The 26,691-nt window shown below is 33.6% G+C and overlaps 1 protein-coding gene across 3 annotated transcripts in view; it reads right to left on the minus strand.

Moving 5' to 3' along the window:
• The window catches only part of LOC145259315 (CD151 antigen-like), a 175,074-nt gene that overhangs the window by 70,545 nt on the left and 77,838 nt on the right, over nucleotides 1-26,691 (minus strand). The window lies entirely within an intron of this gene.

A 26,691-nucleotide genomic window follows, 5' to 3' on the forward strand; every position in this document is an offset into this window, starting at 1 on the left:
AATTGCTATTTAGTTATTGTGCTATAAGCATTTTTCCTAGTTTATTTAATGTTTGAAAAGTATTTCAATAAACAAGTTATGGGTATATTGTGTTTTTTTTATCAACCTCATTAATAACTTGACACACTGAAATAAACAGATATTCCTATATTCTGCCAAAGTTTCGCTTATACTGCTTTAAATACTTTTATTTCCTAACTGGAGTAGCTGAATCGTATTGTAAGCACTTTCTCAAAGTTTCATGGATTTTTATTCACTCATTCCTTAAATATTAAAAAAAAACTGTAAACTTGTTAATAATTTGATATGCAGTGTATATACATATATATATATGTATATATATGTATATATATATATATTCTCTGAAAAACACAGTCAGTATGACCAGAGATAAAATGTTTTCCAAAAAGACATTACTTAAAAAAACTTCATATAAAAATATCTGGAGAGAGCTGAACAAGGTTTTAAACGCGTTATAAAAATATTTTGAAATATTAAAGAATGATAAAAGTCTGAAAAACCTACAATTGTTGATGGCTACACTCTTTTATGTATATATATATATATATATATATATATATATATATATATATATATATATATACACTAGCATATTCTGAAAGGTACACGCAGGTGTATCCTGAATTTTATATGGAGAGGTATACACGTGTAACTGTTAAATACGCATTCCGATGTCATTTTTACATACCCATATTCTCAATGCTATGCGCACTCATATTTTGATGTTAGATACACACATATACAGATTCCCAATATTAAATGCACAGACGTTTTAAGCGTTATGCACATGTATACTTTCAAAACACATTTCAAACATATACACTATTAGGTACTTCTACAGAACCAAATTAAGTCGATTTTAGCCGAAGTAGAGTCCCGGAAGTATACGAAAACAAACAAAGCGTTTTTCGAATCGGAATTAGCGAAAAAAAAAGATTTTTGGCAATAGACAGTTAAGGAGAACGCCGAGCGTGAAATAATACAACTAAAATGAATTTTAACGCGTTGATATAGACTAATCAGTCTCTTGAAGGAGTCATTGAATTCTGTTAAAGTAAAAAAAAAAATGTAGCACTGCCTCTCAAAACATTCTAGAAATGCAAACTTATAAGCACTTTTGTAATAACTAGCAGTGTAAAGATAAATATTGGTACGTGCAGAGGACAACTGTTTTTAACTTTAACGCTAAGTTAATGCTAGAATAACCTTGAATGACCAAGAATAACTGAAAATATTTCTAGAGAAAAGATACCATTTAGAAAAGTTGTCTTATTGTTTAACCTCAGCCAGTAAATAAACATTTTAGGCGAATAAAGCAGAAAAGTTATTAATAGTTAATTTTCATTCGATGCAATTTCAAAAATTTCAAAAATCTGATTCAATTGAAATGAATGCAGGTGGGAATTCCTTTTAGATTTTGATTAACGACGGCTCCGATTACTCAGCTTCTCTGTGTTATTAACATACATCTACAAAAACCGACTTAGTTTGATTCACATTCCGTAGAAGCACTCACTTTCATACACTATTTCTAAATTATATACATATACGCATTAAAATACATCATTTCAAATATATGGTCATGTACACATACCATTTATGATATACACAAATATTAATTTCCAACGACATACTTTTTTATGTGTATACAAATACACACGTTTAAACACACACATGGTATTTTCAACATATTCACATGTACGCTTGTAAACACACTCGTTATTTTTTTGCATGCATACATATTTTTTCGTATACAAACGTGCACTTTTAGTTCAGGCGTTCTTTTTAACGTATACACACGTAAAGTTTTAAATACGCGTTTTTTCCAATGAATACTTACGTACGCTCTGAAAAGGTTGACAAGAGAAGTAACACGCATTTATATACATGTGCACCATACAATATGTTACGTTTGATATTTAAAGCTAAAGTAAAACAACTTGACATTAAGATTACTTAGATTACCTATAAAGTTATTACTACGTCATCATATGCAATTGTGCCCTGAACAGAACAGCTAAAACGAAAAGAAAAAGGCGACATAGCGTCGTTTTTTATTTGTAATTAAGATAATGGCATTCGCTTAAAGCGTAGATATCGCATCGTACCCCTATGACCATGATAACCATACAATTATAAAAGCCAATTCTACTCTCAAACGACAAAATTATCAGTTAATTTGAAACAGAGCCAAGTAATCACTTTATAACAAAATGTTTGTTTCCAAATTGATTGCTCATCTGATAAGCATTTGATGACATTGCTCACTTCACTGACCAATATCGTATTAATTAACTGGGCAACAACTGCTCAATACCAAACGAAGATAACTCGGATAAAATCTAGATGCATTAAACCATTTCTATACAACCTTTTAATCTAGATCATTTTCTCTCAACCGATATCACAGATTCAGAAACTTGAAATGCACCACTCCCTTTCAGAAAAATTATACCATGCAAAAAAATCCTCTCCAACAATCCTGAATACTAGCTCAGTTTATTAATAATAATCTCTATGTGAAATTGTTTGTGAAAATTAGATTTTTATAGTTTTCAATATTCGAAATCTCTATTAATATAAAGACATGTATGCTTATATGTTTATATAGTTCTACTTAGTATTCACTTTCAAAATAATTAAAAGATCATTCTAAAGTTGGGAACATATCTACTATACACAAGGGTGGGTAATGCGGACTATATTTAGTTTACTATCGTATTATGCAAAGATGAAAGCCCTCCATGAAAATTCAGATATCTGTAATTTTGTAAAATTTTAACAATAGATATTAACCACCAATTAATAAATAATCCCCGAAGTTATGTTGATTGAAGAATTTTTAAACGTTCCTTGCTGACATACTATAAACACAACCATCCATTTGTAAAATTCAAATATTTTTAGACATGCGTTAAATTTTATTCATAGTCATTTCGTTCCAATTAGAGAAAATTCCCTTAATTCAAATTTTTTCTAGAAATTTCGTAAGCTTAAGTCTTAAATTTTAGAAGTTTTCTAGATTCAAAATCTTGTAATGCTCCAATAACGCAACATCACATACAAAACCAATTGTAATGGGCAGAAGATAATATGAAAACGGATTTTTCCGAAGTTTTGTTCACGGATGAAATGCGTATAACTCTTGATGGCCCAGATGGCTGGAGCAAGGGATGGGTCCTAGATGGACGACATCGTCATCAGCGTTTAAGCCGCCAACAAGTTGGTAGTGGGATAATGATTTGGGCTGGGATCATCGGAGGTACTTTAGTTGGCCCATGGATTGTTACAGAAGGCGTAAAAATGACGTCAAATGCTAACATAGCTTTTCTGAAGGAGCACTTTGAATCATGGCTGAAGAAGCAAAGATTGACGTTCAGAAGAACCATTATATTTATGCAGGGTAATGCTTTATCGCATGCTGCACACAAAAGTAAGATAATTTGCAAGAACTGGGTTTCTCTGGGTTACGGTAAATGGAATGGCCTGCGAATTCACCAGATTTGAACCCAATTGAGAACCTTTGGAGTATCATGAAGCGACGCCTCTATGCAAGTGGACGTCAATTTAAGAGCATAGATGAGTTGTGGGATGCTCTGCAATACGTATCGCGAGGAATAACTGTTGAAGAAATCATAAATTTGACTAATTCTGTGGACCAATGTCTTTTACAAGTCATTCATATAAAAAGAATCACATATCCCCTACTAATTATGTCAACGTAGAAATTGCTATTTAGTTATTGTGTTTTAAGCATTTTTCCTAGTTTATTTAATGTTTGAAAAGTATTTCAATAAACAAGTTATGGGTATATTGTGTTTTTTTTATCAACCTCATTAATAACTTGACACACTGAAATAAACAGATATTCCTATATTCTGCCAAAGTTTCGCTTATACTGCTTTAAATACTTTTATTTTCTGACAGGAGTAGCGTAATAGTATTGTAAGCCCTTCTCAAAGTTTCATGGATTTTTATTCACTTTTTCCTTAAATATTATGAAAATGTAAACTCGTTAATAATTTGATAAGCAGTGTATATAGGTACAAAAGTATATACTATTTATATATGTTACTTTAATTGATAAAGATATATAAAAGGGAATGTATGTTTTCTTTATTCCGAAAGCAAACGTTTCATACTAGGAAAATAAAAAATATATACGTTAACAGACAGTTTGTTCATATGGAATTTAATGACGTTTCACGTTCAGTAGATTTTTACTAGAAGGAACTAAAACTCACCAAATTAAACATATATCAAGTTGGAACCAAAATTCTCTGATGTTAATAGACTGAATAATACAAACACAAAGAACATCGTATTATCGAATTAATTTTAGTAGTTGTGTCATTATATATATATATATATATATATATATATATATATATATATATATATATATATATACCCATCTCACAGACAATTTTGTCAGGGAAGTAATTTATTAATATTAGGAATAATAGGGGTCCAAGGATAGACCCTTCTGGTACTCCCGCATTTATATCATATTGTTTAGATGTATGACCGTCGAGGACAGCCTGGATTTAATTATGTTAAGTATTTTTCTAGTGATAACATATGATCTGATTTTCCTGAGGAGACCTTCATGCCATAGCCTGTCAAAAGCCTTAGATATGTTTAGAGCTACCGTTCTACCCTCCCCTGCTTTGTCAAATGAATGGAATATACGCTCGGAGATTACAGTTAGAATGTCTGCTGCGGAACGGGCTTGCCTAAATCCATATTGTTGCTCGGTCAGAAGTTTAGCATCTGCAAGGTGGTTGATTAGTTTGGTTAATTAGATAAGATATCCGGGGTGTTTTTTTTTTAGGAGAAATGCTTCAACATCATTTAAATTAGTTCTAAGTCCGCGGATGTTCGTAAATGCAAGCCTCAAGGGAGGGGGCAATTTGATTTTGTTTGAGTTTTGTCCTGGTTTAAGCGTAATTTTAGATTGTACTATCCTTTTTTTAAGAGTTTCAGTTTAGGTAAGGGGTGCTGAACAAGTGGTTATGCTGAGTACTAGGCATGCAACACAAGTAGACCATCAGCTGACCTTCCATCTACTAGGACTGTGGCCTCAGAAAAGCCAACCGGGGATGAGTGCAGGGTCCCTTTCCATGCGCTACATGGCACTACAAACATCCCGATATTATTCAACTGTTGATAAAGTAACTGCTCTAAGCTCTACTAAAGAGTTAGGGCACCTGTACCACCAGTCGGGAACAGCAGTAAGGAACTGTCAATCCGGTACCCTTAACCCATCAGAGGATGGTCAACCCAATCTACTTGTACTGGGATTATGGCGTTCAAGCACTCTCAAATGCCTAGTTTAGAAAGGGATGGGATGTGTCGGGAGAAGGGGAAAACGGCGTTCATTGTCCTAGTCAGGAAACAAGATCGACCACTGAGTGTTTCTGTCGAATCCCTGTACTTCGACCTCTATGCGTGGCTAATCGGCAAAGAAGGAATATGGAAGCCGGGTGATAGACAGTGTCTATCTACTCCTTATGCATTTTAGGTTTGCAAACCGGTAATTTGTTTGAGTCACCAGCTCTAGGAAGGATGTCATCCAAGACTGGAAGGGCCTCCCTCCCTTTAGGTTTAGCTTCAGAGTTATCCTTCTCCTAGACGGATGACCAGGGAAGATCTACGGGTCCATCAGCACCGAGAGGGTTTGCTCCGCACCTGGGTTCTAATCCAGGTACTTCTGCGACCCCGCGTGGGCAGTTAATGTTAATGGGTTAGTATGTAAATGTTATGTCTACTGAAGAATTAAACTCCTGAAAGTGATTAAGGGGCATTGCTATTACATTGTTACTGGAGGGAGTGAGTAAATCTAAGCACAGACTATATCTAGTAAGTATCTACTTAGGTAAGAATAAAATAATGCATGCCTTGGCGGTAGAAATATGTAGATATTTAGTGAAGGTTAAGGGCTGAAAGCTAAGGACCCCCTCCACGGCGTGTGTAATGTATGAGTGTTAGTAGCAGCTTTGGGAGTAGAGTAAACTGTTAATTTTTAGGAGGGGATTACTCCTTACAGAATACAGTAGAATTAATTTTTAGAATTTATAGTCAAGTAAAGTTTAGTTATAGAAAAAAAATTCATTTTTTCTTTTTTATTTATTTAACATGCAAATCAGACAATGACAGTCGTCTTGGAAGAAAAGAATATATTGGATATACGTAGCACGTAAGAGAAGGGTGTTTGTACCGTAATGAGAAAGTATTAGTACATGGCGCATCGGAATTCGTAGTTAAAGACAGTCAATTAGGCCAGGCACAAAGCATTGTGTATCTATTCAGAAAGTCTGAGTGACATATCTAAAATCAATGTATATTTCAGGTACAGATATAATTGAAAGTAAGGCAAACTATATTCCGTGATTTGTTATAGATAGCAAGAAGCAACATTTTCAGTACAAGAGTTTATAGTAATTATAGTAAAAAGAGTTTATAGTAATTGTATTTTACTTAAATAAAGTCGTATCTTCTGCTAATGTAGGAAAAATAAGTCCAGGTTTCTGAATCTTCTGAGATTTGCTTTGTATATGCTTTTTTTCGCTAGTTTACTTGGAATATAATAGTGAAACAGTACTTATAACGAGGGGGATAACGGATTTAAGCTTTAGTCAGGATAAGGTTTGCAAAAAAAGACAAATAAAAACGATAAATAAATGCAAATAAAACAAAACCAAAGAAAAACAAATAAACGACCATGTATACATTTCTTAAAAGTAAGATGAATTTTAAAAAGCTAGTACTTTTGGTTTAAGCCCCCTGGACGCCAGCCCGTTTGACATAGCCGAAAGAGAATTTGGCCATATTTTAAGAGGTGAATGGGTACTTTCTGTTACCCGGATATTGAGCGCACGTGTATCATCTATTTATAGAAAATATTCTTCATTACGCTGTTAATTTTATTTATTTATTATTATTATATATTATATTATATTATATTATATAATATATATATATTAAATAATATGTATATTATATATATAAACATATTATATATATTATATATCATACATATTGTATTATATATATATATTATATATATATTATATATATTATACTATATATATTATATATATTATATATATTATATTATATATATCATATATATATTGTATATATATGTTATATATATATATTATATATATTATATTATATAATATATATTATATATTATATTAAATACATATATTAAATATATTATATATATAATATATATATTATATATATTATATTATATATATATTATATATATATATATATATATATATATATATATATAATATAATATAATATAAGCGGGGGAGGGCAGAGCGGTAGCTCTAGATATATCTAAGGCCTTTCACAGGGTATGGCACAAGGGTCTCCTCAGGAAAATTAAATTATACGGTATCACTGGTAGAATACTTAGCATAACTAAATCTTTCTTAGATAAGAGAAAAATCCAGGTTGTCCTCGACGGTCGAACATCTAAACAGTGTGATATAAATGAGGGAGTGTCTCAGGGGTCTATTCCTGGACCTCTATTGTTCCTGATATTTATTAATGACCTCCCCGACAAAACTGCCTCTGAGATGGGTATATACGCTGATGACACTACACTCTATAACAGCATTACAGGAAAACAAATGAACACATCTAAAGAAATGGCAAAAACACTAGGGGATGAGCTCCAATCTGTAGTGGAATGGGGACATAAATGGATAGTCACATTCAATGCTGCCAAGACTAAACTGGTTTCCTTCAATAACTACAAGAAACCTTATCTGCCACCAATAGCAATGGCCAGTGACTCCCTGTCTGAGAGTACATCTTTCAAACTGCTTGGCCTAACGTCCACAGCAAACATGAGCTGGAACAATTATATTGAAAACATTGCCAGGGCCGCTGTCAAAAAGGTAGGCTATCTCTACCGTGCTAGAAAACTATTGACACCTGAAAGTATCCTGTATCTCTATAAGGCCACCATTCGCCCATGTATGGAGTATTGTTGTCACATCTGGGCTGGTGCGTCTACTACTAATCTCTCGCTCCTAGACAAGGTTCAAAAATGAGTCGTCAATCTGATAGGCCCTGAACTGGCATCTAAGCTTCAGCCTCTGTCCCATCGACGAAACGTTGCATCCCTCTGCTTGTTCTACAAGTATTTTAATGGTGAATGCTCTGACGAACTGCAAACACTTGTGCCCCCACGACGCAGACACCCTCAACAAACCCGACAGGCAGCTAAATCCCACCCCCACACAGTAGAGATCCCTAGATGTAAAATATCTTTCTACTCCAGTAGTTTCTTCCCCAGAACCGCTAGACTCTGGAATTCCATTCCAGGACCCTGCTTCCCTAACTGTACTGACATGCAGAAGTTCAAGTGCAAAGTGAACCGACATCTTGCTGCCCAAATCCCTACATAGTGTCCCAGTAGTTGCTGCCCCTGATAGCAGCCCCCCCACCAAAGTGGCAATGTGCCTTGTTTGGGGTGAAAATGTAATACAATTTTTTTTTAAATATATATATATAATATAACATATATATTATATACATTATATTATATATATTATATTGTATTATATATATATATTATATATATTATATTACCCCTCCCTTCTTTACACCGTCTCTAACTTTTCCTTAAAACCATCCCTTTAACCCTTCCCTCTTCTTTAACGGAAACTTGATTTTTGTAATTAATTAAAACCCATAAGAACCTACATTTGTTTCACGTCAATCTTGGCATTTTTTTTTCTCTCCTGAAAGTTGTAAAAAGGCTGGAACCTTTTTAATTTTTGTATTTTAATCTTTCTTGTCTGATGAAATCAAATATGATTGAAACGGTCTGTACATAATAGAAGATATGACTGTATTTATATAAAGAATAATATACATATATATATATATATATATATATATATATATATATATATATATATATTTGTGTGCGTGGGATATAAATTCAACCAGCTTACCTCGTATTAGTTCAAGCAAAGACAATGCACAATATCGTGACCGGAAATTTGGAAGAATACCAAACACCTGGCCCTAGACATAGAACACGAAATATTCCTACTTTTAATTATTAAATCTATAGAGGAAGCATTTGACTTTTATTCAGAACTTCTCTCCATCTTTATTGGGAGTTTTATCTTTTCCTTTTTTTTAATCAAAATGCCCATGGATCACTATCGATTAATCACCAAAACAGTGAAAGTATGTACGGGCCACTAGATTGACCACAAGCTGTGCAACGAAGTGTGTAACGTTTTTCAATTCTATCATCTCACTGAAGAAATTGTTAATGGGACAGAGTCTAGGAGTATATGTATTTTTCTCTCCACGCACTAATGGATGAAATTTATAGAATAATATTTAAAGAACTTTGTCTTTTTTAATGTTTTGTTCTTTTACAGAACTGTAAGGTTACAATAAATTAATTAGTTACACCACTGTAAGTATTACAATTTCTTGTTAGTTGTTAATATTCTGTTCGTGTTATTTACTTTCCGCCTTATAAGGAGGCAGCGTTACCTACACTTGTTTTTGTTTTTTTACAAAATTATTTTTTTAATAGAATGTTGAAAGTTCATTTAATTATCACCGTACTGTTGTATCATTAATTTAATTATCAAACAAATTATTAAAAACTAAACTAAATCGAGAAATATAGGTTTTCCCCACATAGAAAGATAAATCGAGCAATAGGAAAGACAGGGAAAAGTACAGCTGTTTATTTTCATTTTAAGATCTACAAGAAAAATATAATTAACCCACTTCATTTACTACACGGGGTAGATTATTTCCGTTCCGTTGGTCATGAAGAGTTAATGATGATATTTTTCTTCATTGGACGTGGCGTAACATCTAATACCTTGATTAGCAATCAGCAGTGGTGGCTCGTGCCTGGAGCTGTGGAACTGCAGCACCCCCAAATCATTTCTACTCATTATTATCGATACACGTTAAAAAGAATACGTTTATTTTTGTCTTTCGATGTGATAATATATCATATTAATTATATATATATATATATATATATATATATATATATATATATATATATATATATATATATATATATAATCCTGAAGCTTAATGTCGATAATTGTCCTCATACTCATATAAGCATAAAAGTAAAACTTTGCTTGGAGCTGCGAAATTCACAGTTACACATTCTTAGTGAAGTTCGTGCGCACAAATTCACAGTTACACATTCTTAGTGAAGCTTGTGCGCATGCCCGATCTAGACGACCGATATGAGCCAATTTGGAGCTGTAGTTTTCGCAGTTCCAAACGCGGTGTTTGCGCATTTTCGCTTATTTTTTTTAAGAGGCTTGTTTACAAATGTTTTTTTTATTATTATTAAAAAGTGTAACGTGTTCTTGTAAATAAAATCTCCACCTTAAAAAAAAAATCCCACACTTTAAAATGCGATTTAAGCAGACAAAAATATACAATATGCAAAACTTTTTTTTTTAACTAAAAGTGTTTGGGCTTTTAGCCTTGAAGCTACAAGCGCGATTAATGTTATTTTTTTACCTATATGGCTTATTTTGTTTGTGTTTTTATGTAATTTGAAATCTATTTATTTTTTAGTAGTTAAACTTTACAGAATAAAAAATATTTACATTTTTTTCTATAGAAAAGCGAAGAAAATTTTATTTTTAAAATACAGTTTAGTTAGAAATGTTTTTACCTTGTATATATATATATGTGTATATATATAAATATACATATACATATATATATACATATATATACACACACATATATATATGTACACACACATATATATACACACACATATATATACACACACACATATATACACACACTCATATATATACACATATATATACACACACACATATATATATATACACACATATATATACACACACATATATATACACACACATATATATATGCATACATATATACACACATATATATACACACGATATATATATATATATACACATATATATACAGGGTGGCCAAAAAGTCCCAGGACACTATACATGTATTTTTAATAAAACAGCAGCAATTAAGCGCTCCTCAACAGTAAATACACTGATGTCAGTCATAATCTGAAAAAATAAATGAAATAAATTGTTTTAACAACATTAGAATATTAAAATCAATCATATTTAACAGCATAAAAATATTAAAAATAGAGTGTCCTGGGACTTTTCGGCCACCCTGTACACACATACATATACACACACATATATTATATACACACATGCATATACACACACATATATACACACACATATATATACACACATTATATATACACATATACACACACACATATATATATACACATATACACACACACACACATATATATATATGTGTGTATATATATAAGCTTTAGCATTTATTTACCTCCCACGAGGGCCAAGCAAGAAGTTTTACACTTTGAACAAAGTTTTTTTAATTAAAATGTGCAATAACAAGACGAGTATGTAAAACCGTTTTTATAATAAGCTTAGTAAATAGCAAAGTTTGTTTTTATTTTTATATAAAAAGTTGTAAAAAGATTTGTAAATAAAATTATGTATCTTTAAATTTTTTGTTTGCTCATAGTACAAACATGTAAACCTTTTTATTCTATATTTTATTTACAAAGTTTTTTTATAAAAACACATTTTTAAATTTTAAATAAAACTGTTATCCAATAAAACCATTTTTAAATGGTAAACTCCTTACTTTACCATCGTTTGCAGGCAAGTAAATTTCAAAGATTTTGTTTTTATGAAAAAATAAATTATTAAAAAATTGTAAATAAAATGTATTAAAAAAATGTTTTTCGTTTGTTTGCCTGCGGAAAAAGTTCGTAAAATTTATTTAATCTGTAAAGTTTAAAAGAAATATATTTGTATATTTTTTTATTACTCTGTAAAGTGTACACAATTTAAAATAGTGTTTTTTGATTAAAATGTTTTTGCCTATTACCCCTTTTTCGACGGCTTATAATGGCAAAGTTAAAAATATTAGTATTAAAAAAAGCAATTTTAATGACAAGCTTATTTTGTTATACGCCTATTAACAAACTTTTTATAAATAAAACCGTTTTTAAATTGTAAAACTTTTCTCGTTAATAAAAATCTGTAACCTAAAAGTTATAAAAGTATGATTCAACTCAGTTAGAACTTCCGGTTCAGTTGAATCGCAAAAAGAGGATCACGTAAACATTGTATTCCTTCTACTCTAATTGATATTCTACTAATAGACTACCTAGTACTTACCTTTCCAAACACAATTGATATAAAAAGATTTAGCTATGGCCTCTTTGCATCCCCAAGAAATAACTTCTGCGACGGTAAATGAACTTCAACAGATTGAGTTTTCACAGCTGTCTCTCCATGATAAAGTTGAAATTAAGAAAAGAAGCCGTTCAACGCCTGATATTCAAATATCTCAACCAGGCATGAGCAACAACAAAGTGTATATTCGTAGCTTTAATGGTAACAACGGAAAAGTTGGCTTTGCGTCTGTGAACTAAAAAAGACATTGTTCTGCTTTCCTTGTTTGTTGTTAGGGGGTGATGTAACATGGACAAAAGATAGTTTCAGAACTATTAGCAAAATGAAAGACAGAACTGAAAAGCATGAGAAGCACGTTGACAATGTAGTTCCCCTATCAATTTTGGGGACCATAAATATTAAAGAAAAACTTAGTGAGGCCTGCAGACTTTCAATCAATCATCATAAAATGAATGTTAAGAAGAACCGTGAAATTTTATCTAAAATAATAGATTGTATTTTCTTTTGTGGGAACTTTGAAACTCCTTACGAGGACATGATGAAAAAGATGATTCAGTAAATCCAAATGTATTTAGATGATTTTTAAATTTTGCATCTTAATTAGATCCAGATTTAAAGAATCACTTAGAAACCAGTAATGTCTTCAAAGGTGTTTCCAAGACCATTCAGAATGACATACTTGACTGTCTTTTACAAATATACCGTGATGAAATAAGGACAGAAATTAGCAAAGCTTCCTTTGTAGCTGTCATGGCTGATGATACAACAGATGTGTCTGAACATACACAAATGATCATTGTTTTACGGTACGTCTTGGATGAAAAAAATACTTGTCATGAAAGGCAAAAAAGCTGGTACTCAGGCGAAAATAAAAGCAGTTTATAGTAATGCACATTTCACTGTTATGCACATCAACTTAATTTAATTAAACAAGCATTACACGAAATGCTAGAATATTTATCTCTAACATTTTGGCTATTCCGACTTTCTTTTCTAGATCACCACAGCGTCTGTCCATTTTTCAAGAAGCATCTGGATGTAAGCATTCTACGTGTATCTGCCATGGAACTTTACCATACATAAATAGAGTTCATGAAAATGTTCAAGCATAAAGAAATGTCACTGAAATTCAGTCAACATGATGATGAGACCGTTGCAGAAGTGACAGGAATTCTGAAATATTTGAACGATGAAAATTTCATATTTTGGTTTGAGCTATTTCATAAAATTATGTCTCATGTTGAAATTATTTCTCGGGAAATAGGCATATATAAAGTCAATGAATACGTAACAAATTTCAAAACTGCTATTTTAGAGATAAGAAACACCAAATACTGTGAAAATCCTTCACAAACACTCAAGGGCGATGCTAAAGAACTGTGTGACTATATATCTGTTGATATAACGGACAGATATTCTTCAACTAAACATTTAATACTTGCTAAATTGTTTTACAAGATAAGCTTTGTTAGTTTTAAGAAAAAAACTACCTACAGAAGAGATATCCTTGACAACTGAAGCATATTCCATGATTGACAACGAAAAGTTTGAAACTGAGCTAGAAATATTTTATAGTAGTTCAGATATCCATGAATATTGCAAAGTAATTGATCTCCTGAAATTTATTTTGGAAAGCAATTTAAACGATGTTCTTAGTGAAATCACGAAACTCATAAAAATTATCTTGACAATTCCCATGACTACATAAGAGATAGAACGTTGCTTTTCAACCTTGAAAAGAATAAAAAACTTTTCTAAGGAACACCATGGGTTGCGAAAGACTAAATGAACTTGCAGTGCTTTCAATTGATAAAAAAGTTCAGCAGTCATTCAGAAGTTAAGGAGAAAATTATCAACCTTTTCTCACAAATTAAAACAAGGAGAATGAAGTTTACTTTCAAATGAATGCAATAAGTAAAATATTTAAAATATTTATATCTATTTAGGATTCCTTTAAGTTATTGTATTTTTATACGTATGCATACGTATAAATTATATTTTTATGTTTGTTTTATTTTTACACAATATTAAAACAATAGGTATTTTCTTTAAAACAGCACCCCACTAATCTTAAGCACGAGCCGCCACTGGCAATCAGTTCAGTTTAGCAGTCTTCTGAAGCTGGAAAGTTCAATCCTTACTACAAGCAATAATAAATAATTTAATAAAAAAGAATAGCGTAGACACTAACACTTCTACTCAGTCATCGCTTAGGGAACGAAAATAATCTATCTCTGTGTATTAAATAAAGGTTCTGTAATAAATTACTCAAATGTTAAAAAGAAACACTTAAAGAAGGTCGGGGGTTACATCGGCTGAAACAATGAGAAAATAGTAAACATCATGATTTTTAATGACTACTGGCAATATTAGTTTGTTTATTAATATTTCTTAAAATTGATTATGGAAAATACGATATCAAAATTAAAAAGACAAATTCAAATAACTGCAAAGAACAACAAGCCATGTAAAGAAACAAATAGAAGGTATTTACATCCACATACAGTGTGAATGGTTTGTCAAAGGCCACTTGAAATTTACATATGATAATCATCGTCACACTCTCCTTTGGTAGATTGTTCAATGGATCAGAAACACGAATATAGAATGTCGACTTTCTCCTATTAAGTAAAATGCAACAGTGGTACATCTTTTGCAGGTGCCAAGACCACGACTAACCGTTAGTGTGATAAACTACTTGAGAGGTAAATGTACTTTTCTGTTAATAACGTTGTACATCAGAATCCATTCTCATCACATCTTCTACTATGCAAGTAAGAATAGATTAATGTTTTGGAGCCACTCTATTAAAGTAGAAATTGAGACTTCTGTCGAACACGCTCCATATGTACAATATTGTTTTATATATAATGATATTTACTTTGATGGCATACTTAAAACGGTTGGTGTTATATATAAAGGAGAGAAAGTTGTTAGATTAAGAGAGAAAATGGATCAGCACACTTTTGGCTGGAAACGTAGAAAAATAAAATTGGTCCTTTAATTATTTTAAATTGACCACTTCAAGGTGTCAGAATTGTTCATGCCATTTTGAAAGGTCAAGATATACTAGTAACATGCTGAGTCATTTGAAGAAGTCATTTTATTTATAAAGTTTAAAAGGTCAAAGTGTCAGCCTCAAATCTAACACAAGTCATCTTTATATTTATCAAATTGAGCTTTTTCTTGCACTAACAGTGAGATAAAAACGCCAAATTAAAATTCACAAAATGCAAAAATAATTCCTTTCGAATGTACTGATCATGTGTATGCGATCGTTGTCGCAAGGTTAACCAATTTGACTAGAGTTTAAACAAGTTGTAGTTCAGTTCAAAATATGGGCGCCAGTATTTGTAATCAGCTTCACAGGCTGCATGGGAATCACATTAACTTATTTCATTCGTAATTACTCAACACTTACCAAAGCTAACTCACTTAGTAATACGGATTAGTGAGATAAATAGATTGGTAGTTAAATGATGAGGAATACTATGAGAAAATTGAAAATGCCCATATCCTTAAACAGCAATTGACCCATAATACACGAATTATCCATCTTTTGTCATAAACATCGCTTAAATATAAGAACTAAAGGATCAAAATAAGGATCAAAAGAGTGTTACGGAGGTGTCTTTCTATTTCATTATTTACTCTTCACGTTTCATGAACGATGTTTCTGACGAAGAATAAGAGAAGATACTGCTTTTAGGGTCTGTTGTTGTTTCAACTGGGTGTTATGTAGATTTCAGATTCTGAATATATTTATCAGCATTTTACTGTCAATTTATCCGGCTCGTTAACGTTTATTCTACAGTATTTTAAGCTTTTACAAGTAATAACACATTAATAGAACAAATCATTTGGAAATCTGATTATCAGATCATTATTAGAAGCTGGCGCCCATATTGATGTCTAAATATAACCCAATGTTATATAGTTATATTCATTTCCTGTGAAAAGTTATAACACAATAATATATTACGAGCACTTCATAATAACTAATGAAATTTAATAAGTCTGTAAACAAAAGAGACAATCTTGAACACTAGAATACAATATGCATGTTAAAACAAAGATTAATAAGTACAAGTAATTTGTATTTTTAATTCGCATTTTTCATTATATGTAATACAATGCCACGACGGACGAACATATTCAACACTTTCATTCCTTTTCCTAAAGTATGAGGTAATGTCCCAGAAATGAGCATTATAACATTATAAGATGATACATTAATCCGTATATAGTAACCTAAATCGAGCGTAAAAAATTCAATTAATAGAAGTAATGGTGGGATCCTTCTACCGCTCCAGTAAATATCTCCCTGCTGATGCAATTCTCTATCTATATAAAAGCCAAGTACGTCCAAGGATGGAGTATTGCTGCCATATCTGGGTATGAACTGCTAAAAACAGCCTATACTGCCTTGACAGAGTACAAAATAGACTTCGTAGCCTAGTGGGGGATGCCCTTTTCTCTTCCCAGCAACCTTTCTCACACAGAAGGGACTTTGCGAGTCTGGCATTGTTTTATCGTTATTTCCATGGGAAGTGTTCGTCTGAGCTCCAATCACTCGTCCCCTCTCGCCAATCTTTCACGAAAAACACCCGTCTAGCTGAAACCACTGTCAGTAATTTTCCCCACTCTTTATCTGTGCCTAAATCAAAATGTAGATTCTATGAACAAAGCTTCTTTCTTAGAAGTGCACGCCTGTGGAACTCTCTGTTGTTTGCCTGTTTCCCACCTGATTACAACTCGGATATCTTCAAGTACAACATAAACAGGTTCCTGATGAACCGCCCCCTTAAGTAAGACATTTTTATCAAATTTCTAATACTAACATTTTATCAGATCCTGTTGCAATATTTTGGACGAAGAATGGGGTAGTTATTTATTTGCCGCCCACCTCGGCAAAATGTGGCACAAGGCCGGAAAGTGGGGATCCAGCAGGCTCCCCTAAAAAAGAGGCCCTCCTACAATTGTAAAAATTGCCTGAGTAACCGTCGGCATTCCCCGGTAGGGGCGCCTCAGGCAGTAAGCAATGAACTTACTCCACCGAAAAGCCCAGTGGTAAGGCCTGGGAGGGTGAACCTCCTAGGTATTACCCAGGCAGCGTACCTCAATCCAACAGGTGTAGTATAATTTTGACTTTAGACAGACAGATGTCGAATCTTCCTTAGTATTTTAAGTTTTTTTGTTTGTTTTTTTAATGCTTGTTGTTTATTGTATAAATTGAGCAAAAAAGATATGCGGGTACTGAGTAAATAGTATGTTATTTTTTTAATGGCGGGAACAAAAAAAAACTCTGAACACGAGAGGCGTACAATAAGTAATGCTCCTGACCCACTTCCAGTTGTCTGATCTAGCTGAAATTTTGCATGTGCATTGATTGATATATCTATGAGTTATGTGGCAAATTATAGCTCTGAACTAATCGTGGTTTCTGTTTTACAGGTGTCTGAACTGAGTCAGGTGTGAAATGGAGCCTGTTGAATCCGGTTTTTGTATTTGAAAGGAAGCACACCACAGGAGAGTTTTGATAATGCCCCATCATATGAATAAATTAAATATATATATATAAAGGGAAAGCCTCAAACCACATTATCTCCTTCCTAACAAGCCTTCTTACAATCATAGTTGCTTACACTGCATGACTCTACTCACCCCCTTTATCCAGTAACAATGAAATAGCAATGTCCCTAATTCACTTTGAGGAGTGTAACTATTCAGCAGATATATAACCTCTACAAACTAACCCAGTAACATTAACTAACCATGCGGGGTCACAGAAATACCTGGATTAGAACCCAGGCGCGGAGCAAACCCTCTCAGTGCTGACGGACCCAGTAGATCTTTCCAGATCATCCGTCTAGGAGAAGGAAAACTCTGAAACTAAACCAAAGGGGAGGGGGGCCTCTTCAGTCTTGGATGACAACCTCCCTAGAGCTGGTGACTCAAACAAATTACCGGTTTGCAAACCTAAATTGCTTAAGGAGTAGATAGGTTCTGTCTATCGCCCGGCTTCCATACTCCTTCTTTGCCTATTAGACAGGCGCAGAGACACTATCACAGTAATTCGACAGAATCACCCAGTGGTAGATCTTGTTTCTTGACTAGGGCAATGAACACCGTCTCCCCACTCCCGACACACCCCACCCCTAAAACTGGGCACTTGAGAGTACTTGAGTACCATATATGCCTGAGCAATTAGATTGGATTGACCTTCCTCTGATGGGTTGAGGGTACCGGATTGACAGTTACTGGCTGCTGTTTCCGACTGGTAGTACAGGTGCCCTAACTCTTTGGTAGCGCTTAGAGCGGCTGCTCCATCAACAGTTGTATAATATCGGGATGTTTGTAGTGCCATGTCGCGCATGGAAAGGGACCCTGCACTCATCCCCGGTGGGCTTTCCTGAGGCCACAGTCCTAGTTGATGGAGGGTCAGCTGATAGTCTACTTGTGATGCATGTGTGATACTCTGCATAACCTCCTGTTCAGCTGCCCCTTACCTAACTGAAACTCGTTAAAAAATATGATGACAGTACAATCTAAAAATAAGCTTAAACCAGACTTAGGGTCAAACAAATCCAACTTGCCTCCTCCCTTGAGGTTTGTATTCACAAATATCCGTGGGCTTAGAACTAATTTAGCTGATGTTGAAGCATTTCTCCTAATAAATACCCCGGATATCTTAGCACTAAGTGAGACTAACCTACACTCCTCCATCTCCTCTAACTACTTTAACATGCCTGGATATCTCCAACTCTGCCGGAAGGACTCTGACAGACACATGCACGGACTTGGAGTTTACATTCGTAATACCCTTCCCTTGACTAGAGAAACAGCCCTAGAAACGGATGATCCAGCCTTTATGTGCTTTAGACTAATTATGCAACACAACGTTAGCTACTTTTACTTTCTCTACCGCTCTCCCTCGACCCAAGACGGCACCATAATAAACAAAGTCCTGACAGCATAGACACAACACTCTCCCTCGAGACTAGCGCCCAAGTACATGTATTTGGTGACTTAAATGTTCATCACAAAAACTGACTTGGATTCTCTACTTACATTGCAGCGGGCAGCACAACTCATAGCTTCTCTATATCTCACTCCCTATCACAAATTGTTACTTTTCCAACCCGTTTCCCTGACCAGGAAGAACAAAACGCATCACTTTTAGATCTGTTTTTGACCACAGTTCCTGATGATTGTATAACGAAAGCCGACAGCCCACTTGGGAACGCTGATCATGCAGTGATAATGGTTGAAATCTCCCTAAACTCTAGAGCCAAAACTGAAGAGCCAGTGGTCAAAACAACGAGATATTATAAAAAGACTGACTGGGAAGCCATCAGAGATCTTATCAGAGACGCCCCATGTAGTAAAATGGGGGGAAAATGGATGGTCGTATTCAATGCTGCCAAGACTAAGCTTGTCTCCTTCAATAATTACAAGAAACCTTCTCAACCATCAATAGCTATGGCTAAAGATGCATTACCTGAAAGTACTTCTTTAAAACGCCTCGGTTTAACGCTCAAAGGGAACATGAGTTGGAACAGATACATTGAGAGCACTGCCAGGGCCGCTACGGGGAAGGTTGGCTCTCTCTACCGCGCTAGAAAGTTACTTTCACATGAAAATATCCTTTACTTCTACAAGATCATTATTCGCCTTCGTATGAAATGGGTCAAATTGCAAAAGTTGTACGGGGGGATCATCAGATTTCTATCTGTTTACTGTTTCATAAATGCACATGCACGAATCGTTCACGTGACATATCCCTTATGTTAATAAGTTTAAAAACACTTTCATACGTGTCAAGCTGGCCTAATGGCTTTCACACTTGACTCACTGTCTAAGTTTTAGTTTCAATCTTAGCTCAATAGGCACCTCCAAAAGTCACCACAGAATCCCCCATATGTAAAACGATGTAACTTTATTATAAATTAATATTATCAGTATAACTTTTGTACCATTTAAAAGAATAATAATAAAATAAACTAGTAATAATTTAAAAAAAATGTTTCCATCGTACGAAAATAATGAAATAGTGAGACGAAAATCGTGTTTACATAATAGGCGCTTTAAAATGACGTTTCCATATAATACGCATTCCGAACGTGAAAACATACCCGTGTTTAATAAATCTAGCAAACGTCAACTAATAATCAGGTTTTCGTGGAATTTTCGATACTTATCCATTTTAGAATGAACTTACATAATGCAGTTTCCGTAAAATATACGAGGGGAATTATTTATAGTGCCTGCCTCCCCACCATTTATTCTTTTTCAAATTTGAACAAAATATATTTAAATCTATCGAAATTTCTATTTATTATGAAACATAAGAGTTCAAATAAGTAAAACATTTTTTTTATTTAAATACACGTATTGAACAAAAACTTACATTGAACTTGCAATAATTAAAACAATGATATAAATTTAATATTATTATGTTTTTTTTTTAAATAGCGTTGTTTTTTACAAGGTAGTCACCACTTATCAAAGCCCGGAAGTCACTTGGGGATAAGGGTTATTGCGTATACAGTACTTTAGTATTGGAAATTTGATAAAGTGTCTTACTTAAGGGGGCAGTTCATCAGGAATTTGTTTATGTTGGACTTGAGGACATCCAGGTCGTAGTCAGGTGGGAAACAGGTAAACGGAACAAAGTTCCACAGGCGTGCACTTCTGAGAAAGAAGCTTTGTTCATGGAATTTACGTTTTGGTTTTGGCACAGATAAAGAGTGGATGAAAATTTTTGACAGTGGTTTCAACTAGACGGATGTTTATCGTGAAAGATTGGCGAGGGGGGCAGAGATTGGAGCTCAGATAAGCATTTGCCATGGAAGTAACGATAAAACAAAGACAGGCTCGCAACGTCTCTTCTGTGGGAGAGAGGTTTCAAGGAAGAAAAAAGGGCATCCCCCACTAAGCCACGAAGCCTATTTTGTACTCTGTCAAGGCAATATAGGCTGTTTTTAGCAGCTCCTGCCCAGATGTGGCAGTAGTACTCCATCTTTGGACGTACTTGGCTTTTATATAGATAGAGAATTGTATCAGCAGTGAGATATCTTCTGGAGCGATAGAAGGATCTTACTATTTTTCCAGCGACCTTGGATACTGACTTGATGTACGTGTTCCATTTCAGGTCAGGAGTAAAGGTCAAACCAAAAAGCTTATCAAAACATGGAGCTTCCCTTAGACGAGAGCCATCCATCACAATTGATGCCAGATGGGGACCAGAGCGTTGATGACGTTTTTTCTAATTAATATATACTATAATCAGTTGAATTGCCAAGAAAAAGAAACTTCCTAACAATTAATTTTTAAAAGATTAAAACGATTAAAATTCCATTATTTCCAAATGTTCCGTTACAACATAGATTTTTAATTAATTATGTTTAAATTTTTTCTTAAATATTAAGTTTTAATAGAAACATGGCTCTTGTCAAGTATTTTATCGCCAGATTAAAACCGATTTGAAAATATTATTGCACAAATATTAAGCATTTTGTAGGCCCCCTCATATTTTTGTCTCTTTTTACTGAACAAAAATGTAGAAGCCGGCAGTTAACCAAATGAACATTCAGTAAAACCGTATTTCATATTTAATATACAAATTTTTATAATATTATTAATCATTAAACTGTTAAATCTTAAAACATAACAAAATTATAACAAAGATTAATTATTAATTGCAGTTTTAAGAAGACAAACAAAGGTTTTAAAAAATCATTAAGTCGCTTCTGCTTTTCCATAGTTCGTCATAGATACATGCTTTCTTTTTCCACATTCGGTTGGCAGTTCCTACAGCTCAAGTATTTTTTTTTTTTTACTAACAGGAAGTGAACTGTTTAGAAAAACATAATACTCGCATGCTGTATCAGTTTCTGTATGAATTAAGATATAATATTTATGCGTACTTTACGACCCGGTAACGCCAGGCGGTTTGCTAGTTATATTGTAACGTTATATCCGAAGTTATGTGATCAAGAATGAGGTGATCATTTTAGGCTAACTTTATAAAAAAATGGAGGCTCACAAAAAGTTTAAAATATTCTTTCCATGTATATGTAGAGATGTATTTAGTAAGCAATCAAATCTCATTTTTATTTTTCCATTAAGAATTTGGGGGCAAACGATACAATGTTATCGAAATATGAAAACGGCTCACATGGGAATAATAACGAACTTGCATGGAATGTTTATAAAGCATGGCGATTCATTTCCTGTTGTTGGTGTGAAATTAATTAAATTAATCTGTTAGATGGTTAAAATATGGTACTGATATTAAGAAGGCGGAATTTATAATAAATCTTTTCCAATAAAAAAGTATGTTATGACAATCTATCTACATCCATCTATATATATATATATATAAAACTGAACCTGTCTGTGTGTGTCTTTGTGTGTGTCTGTTTACATTTTCCTACAGACTAACTCAGTCAATTTTCAGTCTACAGACTCGAAATATGATATACTAGGTACTGAGATTTGGGAAAATCTTTGTAATCAGTTTTCGGCCAGAAATTTGTCTGTTAAGCGGTCAAAGTTCAACGATTTGACGTTTGTGAACTCTACCAAACTCCTCCGCCAATTTTGGGTCTAAACACTTGAAATTTTAGATATAGGTTCCTTGGACATGGATCTAACTTAATAATTTGATTTGAGCCCAAAACAATAAATTATAAGGAGTCATAATAGGGGTCAAATTAAAAAAAATTGACAGCTTTTTTATTTATTTATTTATTTATTTATTTGCTCAACATACAACTCCAAAAACCCGGGCAACGCCGGGCTGAAATGCTAGTATATCTATAAAAGAAATGCTAGTATATCTATAAAAGACATGCTAGTGTATCTATAAAAGTGAAAATGTCTTTGTGTGTCTGTCTGTGTGTGTATATTTCTTAACCAAATTACTTTGTCAATTTTCAGTTTACAGACTCAAGATTTGACTTAAGGGGTATTGAGATTTGGGAAAATCTTTTAAATCGGTTTTCGGTCAGAAATTTGACTGGTAAGGAGTCAAAGTTAAAAGATTTGACCTTTGAAAATTACCAAACTCCTCCGCTAATATTTGGTCTAAACACTTGAAATTTTTAATGTAGATATCTTAGACATGGACCAAACTTTTAACTTGATTTGAGCCCAAAACAATAAATGTTAAGGGGGTCAAATTGGGGTTAAAGGTAAAAAAAATTTACATCTCAGCCAATTTTTTGTCTAAACATATGAAATTTTGCATAAAGTGTATTCAGACACAGTGCAAGCTTTTTAATCGGGGTTTTGCCGAAAATTTGGCTACCAAGGGGCCAAAGTTTAAAAGATTTTACCTTTGCGGTCTCTAGCAAACTATTCAGCCAATTTGGAGTCTAAACATCTGAAATTTTACATAAAGGGCATTCAGACATGCAGCAAACTTTTAAATCAGTCTTGGGGCGAAAATTTGGTTTCCAAGAGGTCAAAGTTGAAAGAGTTGACTTTTGCTGACTCTACCAAACTCTTCTGCCAATGTTGGGTCTAAACACTTGAAATTTTTGATGTAGGATACCTGCACATAAGTCAAACTTTTAAATTATGTAAAATATGTATAAAATATCACTTGCGAAATTTAAGAAGAGGGGGAAAATACTGTGTATTGCATAGCATTGGAAGTTTTCATGTAGATTGGGTTAGACTAATATATATTTATATATATGTTTTTTTAAATTTTTTATTACCGTTTTATCTGTTTGGTTACATATGTTTCGGATGTTGGACCATGTTTACGATCCAACAGCCTCGTCAGAACTTACAGAAATTGTTGTTAGTATTTGGAAGATGTGTTTTAGAGAAATAAAAAGGGGGGAGAGATAATAAGGGGGAGGGAGACCGGTATCGACAATATTTAAGTTTTGAAGGTTAAAATACATTAGATTGTAGTGTGTCTCTGGGGTAGCAGATTCAGGTAGGCGTGGGTGGAGATATATGGATATAGGGAGGAGGAGAGGGAGAGAGGATGGTAAAAAAAGGAAGGGGGTAAGGAGAGGAGAGAGGGGAGTTTTAATTTTAATATTTAAAATTTTGACTGCTTTTTGGTTGTTTAGCCAGGTATATGAAGTAGATGAGAGAGAGAGAGAGAGAGAGAGAGAGAGGGAGAGAGAGATAGAGAAAGAGAGGAAGAGAGAGAGAGCAAGAAAAGGTTTGTGTAAGTGTCATATGTGTAAAAGGTTCCATTTAGAATCGCCATAAGTCGACTTGTTCATTTTCAGTTGAGTTGTTTTTAGGTAGTTAAGGATTAATACATACGCTAACGCACGCCAACGCACGCTAACGCATACATACATATGTACATTTCTACACATCCACATACAGACACATACGCACATACACATATATATAAACAATGTATATCCAGACATACATGAATCTATAAGCAGAAATACACACACATACACACACTCCTATACACATATACATATATATATACATATATATATACATATCTACATATACACATATACGTGTGGAGATATAGATCCCCAGTAAGAAGTAGATGTACATATACATACACACATACATACATACACACATGTACCATATACACATAAATACAGTTACATAAATATAAATATTCATAAAAATATAAATATACAGACATATATATATATATATATATATATATATATATATATATATAGACATGTGTATATTTATACTAAGTAAATAAAGTAAAGTTAGGATAAATAAATAAATAAATACACGGGTGTAGTTAACAATGCGAGGTTAGGTAGACGCATTGTAAGATATGTTAAAAATGCATGTTGTTGGTTTAATATTTAACGGTCTGTATTGATTTGCTTTGCTTATTGGATAGAGATTAAGTTATAGTGTCTAGAAAAAATTTTTAAAGAGGGGGTATAAAGGTTTAAAGGTTAAATATTATTAGGGTGGTGGTTAAGTTGTAATGAGTCAGGGGTTCTTGTAGTTCCATTAAGTTCATATATATATATATATATATATATATATATATATATATATATATATATATAGGGGTGGGCTCCTAACATGGTGTTTTGGACAGTGGTTATGCTAAGCATAACTTATGCTTAACTTTATTTTTAGTGTCAAGTGCATTGTGGATATAGACATATGTACATATACAAACACATACATGCATATAAATCCAGATATAGCCACACCTGCATACATACGTTCATCCAGGCATACACATAGATATACATATATATACAGACACTAACACCCAGATGCACGCATATATATACTGTGAGAAAACTCTCTCATAGCCTGAAAATAGGCCCAGTGTCAGACGTAACAAAATGAAACAGAACTTACCGTGGTCTTGAAGAAAAAGTTGACTGTCATAGGTAGGTCTGTTGCAAAATTAGTTGGTCTTATTTTGCTGGCATGGGCCGAGTAGTTCATAATCCCTTGATGAGATTAATGTACAGTCGTTGTATTTAGGCTCTGGGAGACTTGGAGTGGTTTTAGTCAATCCTGTCGAAGAATACGACTACCAGGCCATTTCCTGCTGTCTTTTTTCACGACTGTCCTCAGCTAGGAATTTTTTGGTCAGCAAGGGAAATTAAGATTACCCGCTGAAAAAAAAAGATTTGGTCGGGGAGGCCCTTTAGTGGCCAATCCCCGATCTTGTCTTATTAGCGACAAGACCAATCAGTGGTCCCGTAACATCGTGTTATTCCTGACACACTCCCAAGGGGGCAAGATAAAAGTAATCGGTAATCGATTACTTTTTTTTTTTTTTTTTTAAGTTATTAAAATGAAACAGATTGTTTTATGTTTGATTTCTATTGAACAAATGAGGCTAATCCCTAAGGATAAGTATTATGTGTTTCTACCACAGAAATGAGTAAAGTTTCAGCTAACAGTTTTAACCAAATCAACAGTATCAATAATTAACAACTAGAAAGAAAAAAACTATAATGACATAAGTCAGTAGACAATTCATCTTTAATTGCTACAATGGGGAACTTAACCCAACCTAACATAACATGTTTTCCGAACAATTTGGACAAAACCAAATTCCGGTGGTATCTTGTTCATTAACTCCGACGCAGTTAAAATGATACCATTTGTTGCACTTATCGCAACATACCATTGGAGATGATCCATCATTCTCAATGGAACAAGTTGGGCAGAAGAAGGGACCTCCCTCCTCCACAAACTCTGACGAAGAGGATTCAGGATTATCCTTCATTTCCAAAGGGAACAAATGTTTTAGGGAGTGGATTTTTTCACACCCATCCCTTAATATGCGAGCAGAACGAGCCTTTCCATCGTTTCCGTAGATGAGGTTGAGCACCTTACCAAGACTCCAGAAAGGTCTAGGTTTGTTGGGTGTTTTAATCAA

Source organism: Euprymna scolopes, chromosome 34, assembly GCF_053919585.1.
Source record: "Euprymna scolopes isolate OS-2025 chromosome 34, ASM5391958v1, whole genome shotgun sequence".
Classification (NCBI taxonomy): Eukaryota; Metazoa; Mollusca; class Cephalopoda; order Sepiida; family Sepiolidae; genus Euprymna; species Euprymna scolopes.